This window comes from Elephas maximus, chromosome 17 (assembly GCF_024166365.1).
Source record: "Elephas maximus indicus isolate mEleMax1 chromosome 17, mEleMax1 primary haplotype, whole genome shotgun sequence".
Taxonomy (NCBI): domain Eukaryota; kingdom Metazoa; phylum Chordata; class Mammalia; order Proboscidea; family Elephantidae; genus Elephas; species Elephas maximus.
The window spans coordinates 23,288,542-23,296,315 of record NC_064835.1 but is presented as its reverse complement, the minus strand read 5'-3'; positions in this window follow the sequence as shown (position 1 = coordinate 23,296,315).

The window sequence follows — 7,774 nt, the reverse complement described above, 5'->3', positions numbered from 1 at the left end:
TTTGCCTCTTGGTGTTCTTCATTCTGCTTTGCTCCAGGTGGGTTGGGACCAACTGATGCATCTTAGATGGCTACTAGCTAGCTTTTATGACCCCAGATGCCTCTCACCAAAGTGGGATGCAGAACACTTTCTTAATAAAATTTTTTATGCTAATTGACCTAGATGTCCTCTGAAATCATGGTCCCCAGACTCCCATCCCTGCTACACTGTCCCTCAAAGTGTTTGGTTGTATTCAGGAAACATCTTAGTTTTTGCTTTAGTCCAGTGGTGCTAATTTCCCCTGTATTGTGTTTTGAACTAACCTTTACCTAAGATAATTCTTATCTACTATCCAGTTAGTGAATTCCCCTCTCCATCTCCCCTCAGTCTCATAACCATCAAAGGATGTTTTCTTCTATGTTTAAAACTTTTCTTGAGCTCTTATAATAGTGGTCTTATATGTCCTTTTGCAACTGACTAATTTCACTCAGCATAATGCCTTCCAGATTCATGAAGTTTTGCAGATTCATAGTTGTTCTTTATTGTTGTGTAGTATTCCACTGTATGAATATAACATAATCTATTTATCTGTTTGTCCATTGATGGGTACCTAAGTTTCCTTTTTTTTGTTGTTGTTGCTATTGTGAACAGTGCTGCAATGAACATGGATATGCATATAGCTATTCATTTGAGGGCTATTACTTCTCTAGGATGTATTCCAAGGTATGGGATTGCTGGATCGTATGGTACTTCTATTTTTAGCTTTTTAAGGAAGCACCAAATCAATTTCCAAAGTGGTTGTACCATTTTACATTCCCACCAGCAGTGTATAAGTGTTCCAGTCTCTTCACAACCTCTCCAATATTCATTATTTTGAGTCCTTTGGATTAATGCTAGCCTCGTTGTGGTGAGATGGTATCTCATTGTAGTTTTGATTTGCATTTCTCTAATGGCTAAAGATCCTGAGCATTTCCTCATGTATCTGTTAGCCTCCTAAATGTCTTCTTTGCTGAAGTGACTCTTCTTATTCCTTGCCCGTTTTTAATTGGATTATTTGCCTTTTTTGTCATTGAAAGTTTGCAGTACCTTGAAGATTTAGAGATTAGACCCTGATTGGATATATTGTAGCCATAAATTTTTTCCCAGTCTGTAGGTTGCCTTTTTACTCTTTTAGTGAAGTCTTCTGATGAACATAAGTGTTTGATCTTCAGGAGCTCCCAGTTACCTGGTTTTTCTTCTGGTGTTTGTGCACTGTTATTTATTTTTTGTGTTCTGTTTATGCCATGTATTAGGGTTCCTAGCAGTGCCTCTACTTTTTCTCCTATGACGTCTATTGTTTTAGATTTTATATTTAAGTTTTTGATCTATTTTGAGTTAGTCTTTGTGCGTGGTGTGAGGTATGGGTCTTGTTTCATTTTTTTTTTAAATTGCTTGTTAGAAGAAGGTTTACAGAGAAACTAGTTTCTCATTGAGAAGTTAGTACACATATTATTTTATGACAACCCCACGACACGTCAACACTCTCCCTTCTCAACCTTGGGTTTCCTACACCAGCTTTCCTGTCCCCTCCTGCCTTCTAGTCCTTGCCCTGGGCTGGTGTGTCCCTTTAGTCTCCTTTTGTTTTATGGGCCTAGCTAATCTTTGGATGAAGTGTGAACCTTGGGGGTGACTTCACTGCTGAGCTAAAAAGTGTCCAGGGACCATGCTCTCGGGGTTTTTCCAGTCTATGTCAGGCCAGTAAGCTTAGTCTTTTTTTGTGAGTTAGAGTTTTGTTCTACATTTTTCTCCAGCTCTGTCTGGGACCCTCTAGTATGATCCCTGTCACAGTAGTCAGTGGTCGTAGCTGGGCACCACCTAGTTGTACTCGATTCAGTCTGGTGGTGGCTGTGGTACTTGCAGTCCATTAGTCCTTTGGACTAATCTTTCCCTTATATCTTTAGTTTTCTTCTTCTTTGCTTCTGAAGGTGTGAGACCAGTGAAGTATGTTTAAATGGCTTCTCACAGGCTTTTAAGACACCAGATGCTACTCACCAAAATAGAATGTAGAACATATTCTTTATAAATTATATTATGCTTGTTGAGCTAGATATTCCAGGGTACCATGGTCCCCAGAGCCCTCAACCAGTAATTCAGTCCCTCAGAAATAGTTTAAACTGAGAAGAACATATTCTTTTGTGGTTATGGAAGGGGGGTGGGAGGGAAGGTGGGAGAGAGTTATTTACTGATTAGATAGTAGATAAGAACTACTTTAGGTGAAGTACAACACTCAATACAGGGGAGGTCAGCACAAATGGACTGGACCAAAAGCAAAGAAGTTTCTTGAATAAACCGAATCCTTCAAAGGTCAGCAGAGCAGGGGTGGGGGTTTGGGGACTATGGCTTCAGGGGACATCTAAGTCAATTGGCAAAATAAATTCTACTAAGAAAACATTCTGCATCTCACTTTGAAGTGTGGCATCTGGGGTCTTAAACGCTAGCAAGCAGACATCTAAGATGCATCAATGAGTCTCAACCCACCTGGATCAAAGGAAAACGAAGAACACCAAGGTCTGAAGGTAATTATGAGCCCAAGAGACAGAAACGGCCACATGAACTAGAGACCAGAAGAACTAGATGGTGCCCGGCCATAACCGATGACTGCCCTGACAGGGAGCACAACAGAGAACCCCCTAAGGGAGCAGGAGAACAGTGGGATGCAGACCCCAAATTCTCATAAAAAGACCAGACTTAATGGTCTGGCCAAGACTAGAAGAATCCTGGCGGTCATGACCCCCAAACCTTCTGTTGGCCCACAACAAGAAACATTCCGGAAGCCAACTCACCAGTCATGGATTGGACTGGACAATGGGTTGGAGAGAGATGCTGATGAGGAGTGAGCTACTTGCATCAGGTGGACACTTGAGACTATGTTGGCATCTCCTGTCTGGAGGGGAGTGGGAGGGCAGAGGGGTTAGAAACTGGCAAAATGGGCATGAAAGGAGAAACCGGAAGGAGGGAGCAGGCTGACTCATTAGGGGTAGAGTAAGTGGGAGTATGTAGTAAGGTGTATATAAGTTTATATGGGAGAAACTGACTTGATTTGTAAACTTTCACTTAAAGCACAATAAAAGTTATTCAAAAAAAAAAAAAGAAAGAAATTGACTTAAGATACACCCCACACTAATCTTGCAACAAAGACAACCCATTCCCAACTGGGGTTATAAAAACAGACACTTCGGTCAGGATTTACAACACATATTATGTGAGGACATAATTCAATCTATAACAACCTCACTGTAATATTTACACACACAATTTCCTTATCATCTCTCTGTCCCTGTGTTATAAAATTAGACCAAATGCTCTTTATTCATTTCAATTCAGGCATAGAGATATCTTTATTCACTTATGTGTAGTCTATGTTAACTTATCTCTAAAAATTTCATCTGACACATACTTGACAGCCACTATGCTAGATGCTTTTTTGAGATTAAGTGCAGGGAAGTAGAAAAACCAGTAAATAAACCATGATAAGTAATAGAGAATTAAATGATTAAGTGCTAAATGTCAACATGAACATATTCATGGATATACATAAAATTGTCTTATGAACTTGAGTTTTCTTTTATACCTTAAATATTAGATTTCAGGGGACAGGAATTGGAAGAAGAAGAAAATTAAGGAAACATGATGGGTCAAAACCAAAAGCCTACAAAAAGCCCTTTTGTTGAAGAGCCAATGTGATTCTTGCTATTATGTGCAGTCCAGTTGATTCTTCTGACTCACAGTGACCCCATAGGACAGAGTAGAACTGCCCCATAGTGTTTCCAAGGAGCAGCAGGTGGATTTGAACTGCTGACTTTTTGGGGAACAGCTGAACTCTTAACTACTACTTGTAAGGAAAAAAAAGAAGAAATTATAATAAAACTAATTTGTTGTTAGATGACACAAATCTTTGAATGACTTGGAAGTTGGTCTGAGCTTTATTTATAGACCATGGAGAATATTGATGTCATTTAAGAAATTGATGTTCAGCAAAATGATTGTGAATCTCTGTACTATGTGTATTAATGTAAAAAGGACGAACAGAAAGGATAGGCTAAGAAAATGAATTACGGTCATCATTATGGGAATAAACATGCTAGGTAAATTAAAGATATTTTAGAGGGAAACCCAACAGATCGTGATTAAAACAACACTATCACTTATGAAGTTCTTGCCAATACCCAGTAATTGTACTAAGCACCTTCCAGGTAACATTTGATTTAGTTTTCATACTACTACCAAGAGATAGATATTAACATCTCCATTTATTTCTTTTCCAGAGGCTTGGAGAGTAAAAGTGGTTTACCCAAGGTCACAGAGCAAGTATGTGACTGAGCTGAGATGTAAACGCAGGATCGTCTAACAATCGTGCCCATTAAATTGATAAAATCATGAAAAGCTGGAATTGAGAGGTATTAAAGATGCTATATCCAATGTTCCATGCAGTGCTTTTGTCCTTGAACAATATAAATCCTAAGTGGTTATACAGGCTATGCTTGAACAGTTCTAATTGTGAGTAGGTGGTTGCGTACTAAGGGAGCTGATTCCATTTCTGGATATCTCTGACTGCTAGAATGTTCTTTCTTCTTGTGGAACAGAATATGTCTCTCCATGGTTTCCAGCAGTTTGTTTTACTTCAGTCTCTTGAAGACACATTAAAAAAGTCCAAAAAACCCATTGCTGTCTAGTCAATTGAAACTCCTAGCTACCCTATAGTACAGAGTAGAACTGCCCATCAGGATTTCCAGTGCTGTAATCTGTGCAGAGAAGACTGCCACATCTTTCTACCAAGCAGAGGCTGGTGGTTTTAAACCACCATCCTTTTGGTTAGCAGCAAAGCTCTTCACCACTGCACCACCAAGAATCCCTTTAAAAAGAGTCTAGTACCTCTTAAACATAGCAAAAATGTAACCATTTGAAGGTAACTATCAGATGCTACATGTATCTTTTTTTTTTTTTTTTTGCTATTTATGTATCCCCAGTGCTTTCAACTATTCCTCAAAATGCAAGGTTTCTAATATTTTCCTGAAATTTTCCAGTTTCTCTTTATTCCATGTATTGTATCCCAGCTGAACTGTTTTCACTTGAGTCTTAAGTAGAGCTACCAATTTCTGTTTTGTAGAATCTGTTTGTTTTCTTTGCAAATGTAGACTAAAGATATGTGTCTTTGGAGAATTCTACATCACACTGGTGACCAGTATTGTACTTAGACTGGAATCCATAATTGTATGTTGCATGTGCTCTGCTAAGCCACATCCCCACAATCTTTAACTTCTGTAGTAAACACCTGTAGAATACATGATTATAAATTCTGACCACCATAGAAAATTTCCTGTGCCTGTCTTTCAAAACCCTTCATTTGTTTTAGTAATATGTGCAGCCTTCTAACCTCTACCACTTCAGCCAGGAAGTCAAGTTAAGTGTAGACCAATCTTATCTACTGCTCCCCAGGCCACAGTGGTGGAATAACCCCAGGAAGTCAAGTTAAGTGTAGACCAATCTTATCTACTGCTCCCCAGGCCACAGTGGTGAAATATGTGACGTAAATTTATGTCATTATATTTATTATGTCCCTGGGATTGTTCAACTAGAAACAGTAGAAAACAATACCTCACTCTTGGTGAAGCTGTTGACATTGAGTATGGGATCAGCCAGGCAGGTACATCTCTGCCTTGAAGTCTGTGTGAAGGAAGCTGGGACAAAGAGCCACAAAGTCTCAGGATGAAAAGGTCTTGGCAGCTGTCCAGTCCTTCAGCTATTGTGAGTTAGGACACTAGTAAGAAAAATAACTCAGAAAACAATTAGTAGATTTCACAGGTTTATGAGACTTATGTTTATCAATTATAAAAAGTATTCACCATTATTCCTTATTCTGTCAAATGAAAATGTAATTATTATTCTTTTAGTATGCATGACATTAATATATATATATATATATATATATAGAATATGGGGGCAAAACAAAAACATCCTGAAAAAAAAAAAAACAAAAAACACTAGTACCATTCCTTCTGACTGACCAAAAAAAAATACACTAATTTGTGTTTTAAAAATTTATAAAATATCTTAATTATAAGATCCTTGAAGTCCACATATAATTCCTCATGTGGTCAACCATCATCAATGGATTTTCCAGATGCACACGAGATGCTCAAGAGATCCCTGGAATATTGATCTCTTCTGATGAGGGATGAAATTAAGGACCTCCACAGAATTATACACGTGTATACACTCACACACATACACACACACACACATACAAAGTGAACTTATTTTCTCTCTTTTAGAACCTGCTGAGGATGAGAGGATAATGGACCATAGAAGTCATTCCTCAGGAACTGAGTTCATCCTCTCTGGGCTAACAGAACAAACTGAACTCCAGCTGCCCCTCTTCTTCCTCTTCCTAGGAATCTGTGTGGTCATGGTGCTGGGGAACCTGGGCATGATCACACTGACAGGACTCAGTTCTCACCTGCACACCCCCATGTACTGTTTTCTCAGCAGTTTGTCCTTCACTGATCTCTGCCAGTCCTCTGTCATTACCCCCAAAATGCTGGTGAACTTTGTGACGGAAGAACCTCATTTCCTACCCTGAATGCATGACTCAGCGCAGCTCTACTTCTTTATTATTTTTGCTGTTGCAGAATGTCACATGCTGTCTGAAATGGCATATGACCACTATGCTGCCATCTGTAATCCTTTGCTTTATAATGTTACTATTATGTCTTATCACAGCTGCTTCTGGCTCACAGTGGGAGTTCATATTTTGTGCATTACTAGGTCTACAATTCATACAGGCTTTATGTTGAAACTCTTTTTCTGTAAGACCAATGTGGTTAAACATTATTTCTGTGACCTCTTTCCTCTCCTGGAGCTATCCTGCTCCAGTATCTGTATCAATGAATTACTGGTTCTGGATCTGGGTGCATTTAACATATTGACTCCTTCTTTAACCATCCTTGCCTCCTACATCTTCATCATTAGTAGCATTCTCCACATTACCTCCACTGAGGGAAGGTCCAAAGCCTCTAGCACTTTACTTGCCTCATCTTGGCTGTTACAATGTTTTAAGGTTCTATAGCATTTATGTACCTATAGCCATTAAATGTCAGCTCCATGGACCAAGGCAAAGTGTCCTCTGTGCTCTGTACTATTGTACCAATGCTGAACCCCATGATCTACAGTCAGAAGAATACCAACCAAAAACCAAACCCACTGCCATTGAGTTGATTCCGACTCATAGTGACAAGAATGTCAAATTTGTCCTGAAGGAAATTCTAGAAAATAAAGCATGCTCGTGAATGGAATCTGTGCTACAGTGTCCTATCAGAAACAGGTCTTTGGTTTGCTGATATATGTAATTTGTTCAGTTAATTCTTGAAATTTGTGGGTTCATTGACACTTCTTTCCCATATACATGTCCAAAATTGCCCTTCAGGCCACCTCTTTCTTCAAGCCTATATTACAGTGACTATATATACAGAAATATGGAGAATAAAAACAAAAACTGTCTAGAATTACAAGAACTACAGTTTCATTTTTAAATAATATACAAACAAAAAAGGACTATGATGACAATAATGATAATGAGGGTAACATACATTACTGAGATTTTATAAGATGTCAAACCGTGTACCAAACAACCAAGTGCATCACTTTATTTAATATTTACAATATTCCCCCAGCGCAAGTTCTAGTACTATTCTCCTTTCAAAGACAAAGAAATGAAATCTTAAAGAGTTTGCATAACCTGTCCTAAGTTTCAAACAAA